At 43.1% G+C, this 2,205-nt stretch overlaps 1 pseudogene; it reads left to right on the top strand.

Moving 5' to 3' along the window:
• The first annotated feature begins 1,196 nt into the window (after window positions 1-1,196).
• The window catches only part of LOC105298332, a 14,164-nt pseudogene continuing 13,155 nt past the window's right edge, over window positions 1,197-2,205 (top strand).

Raw genomic sequence — 2,205 nt, 5'->3', positions numbered from 1 at the left:
TGCTCTCCAGGAATTTGCTGTTCTTACATTGAATTTGGGTTCAGACCTGGTGGTCTTTGGCACAACATCCCTGATACTTGGCAAAAAGCATCCTGGGGGTCACTACAAATTGAAAACATCCTAGAGCCTGAGCAGCCTCTGCTATGTCTTAGGTTCGGCCAGTGTTCTCTTCATCCATGATATACCTTCTCGCTCTCAGAAGAATTCCAGGCAGCTTTCAGAACTACAAGCAATATAAAGTAACCAATTGTGCAGAAGTGGTACCCCAAATTCAAGGTATTATGGCTCAGATCATACTGGTAGACATTGGGCTTTAAATTTGGCTCTGGACATCTAAGGTCCAGAGGGAAGCTTAGGGAAAAGGGAAAAGATTTAGTGAGTTTACTATCCAACAAGTATTCATCCAGAAAAGCCATATCTCCAGTATGAAATGAAGCGTGAAGTGCTTCAAGCTGTATTAAGTGTGTATATATTGAGTACCCACCGAGCACTTGGGACTTTGTGAAAATGGGTACTTGTTGGGTTATACACAAGCAGCTATCTTATGCCTGACCTCAATATATTTATTATCTGATCTTTCAAGGAAATATGTTTATGAAAAGTTGTAGTAGAAGATATTTTGAAAAGATTTCATGGGAGGAAGTGAAGTGTCAGGGTGCCCTGGCCTGTTTTCTTCTGTGAAGGGCTTTTCAACCAGCATCGACAAGTCTTGTCTACTCTTCATTGCACCGCTGAGTATAGAAATACAGATACGGGGTCTCCTACCCAAAGGGTGAACTCCGGCATGTGTATATATTTTAAACCAATGTGCTCTGCCCGTACCTTTTAAAAGTTGCCAAGATTTTGCTTGTAGCATATTAAAAAAAGTCAATCTAGCAGGGAACTTGAAAAAATATAGTAGTCCCCCCCTTATCCACAGTTTTGCTTTCCATGGTTTCAGTTAATTGTGATCAACTGAGGTCCAAAAATATTAAGTGGAAAATTCCAGAAATAAGCAATTCCTAAGTTTTAAATAGTGTGCTGTTCTGAGTCGGGCGATGGAATCTTGCGATGCCCGGCCCAGGACCTGATGCCTCCCTTGGTCCAGCATCTCCACGCTGAAGACGCCCCCGCCTGTTAGTCCCTGAGTAGCCTCTGGGTTATCAGATCGTGATATCACAGGTGTGGTGTGCAAGTCTCCCTCATTTTTCTCAATAATGGGCCAAAATCACAAGAATAGTGATGCTGGCAATTCAGATATGCCGGAGACGAGCCGTGAAAAGGTGCGTACAGAGCAGTAAGATGTTTTAAGAGCGAAAGAGAGACCACATTAACATAACTTTTATTACAGTATATTGTTGTAATTGTTCTACATTGTTATTAGTTGTTAATCTCTTACTATGCCTAATTTATGAGTTAAACTTTATCATAGCTATGTATGTATAGGAAAAAACAGTATCTACGTAATATGTATAGGGTTTGGTATTATCTGCGGTTTCAGGCATCCACTGGGGGTCTTGAAATGTATCCCCCACAGATAAGGGGGCTAGTGTGTGTAATTCCGGCTCATGCTTTGAAACCACGATTCCTTGTGCTTAGTTGGGAATCTCTTAGGGTTATGTGTGGTTCTTTCCCATCCCCAGTAACAGAAGAGGCTTCTCAGGGAGAGGCTGGGCCTGAAAAACCTGAGTGAGCTCTGGAAAAAGTATCTGCCAAGTATTTCTTTTGAGTGCTGTGGAGGAGGGAGAGGGGAGCAGAGGTTTTGGAGATAATCAAGCACGTGGGGGCGTGGGGGAGGGTAGAGACAAGGGAAAGAATCAGAACACGCTGTGAAGACTCAGAAAGTCTTCCATCAACAATAGCCAAAATATTCTCTTGGAAATTGAGAAACAGCCTTCTCATGCAGTAAATTATTTTAATCTCCTATTTTAGAGCCCATGTTTCTTCCTGCAGCCACACGCTTCTATTCCTGTACTCGCTCTGTTGTTTTCGCATCCTGATTGTGCCATCGACATAGCCTTGGATTGTCTTTTAAGGGCGAGCCCTATTTATTTACCTCTCGGCCCTTTGTTCTGAAAACAGATCCTCTCATCCTGCAGGCTGCGCCTTTCTGGAACCTTGGCTGCCCTGGAAAAGCGCTCCTTGCTTTTGTAGTGATTGCTCTGGAGGACGTGGATCAGATTTGCCCTGTTAAATTAATGAGGCACACTCAGAGTGAACCGTGAC

This window comes from Pteropus vampyrus, unplaced genomic scaffold, assembly GCF_000151845.1.
Source record: "Pteropus vampyrus isolate Shadow unplaced genomic scaffold, Pvam_2.0 Scaffold150, whole genome shotgun sequence".
NCBI lineage: Eukaryota > Metazoa > Chordata > Mammalia > Chiroptera > Pteropodidae > Pteropus > Pteropus vampyrus.
The sequence above is the reverse complement of the archived record's forward strand: the minus strand, read 5'-3'. Positions and strand labels throughout refer to the sequence as shown.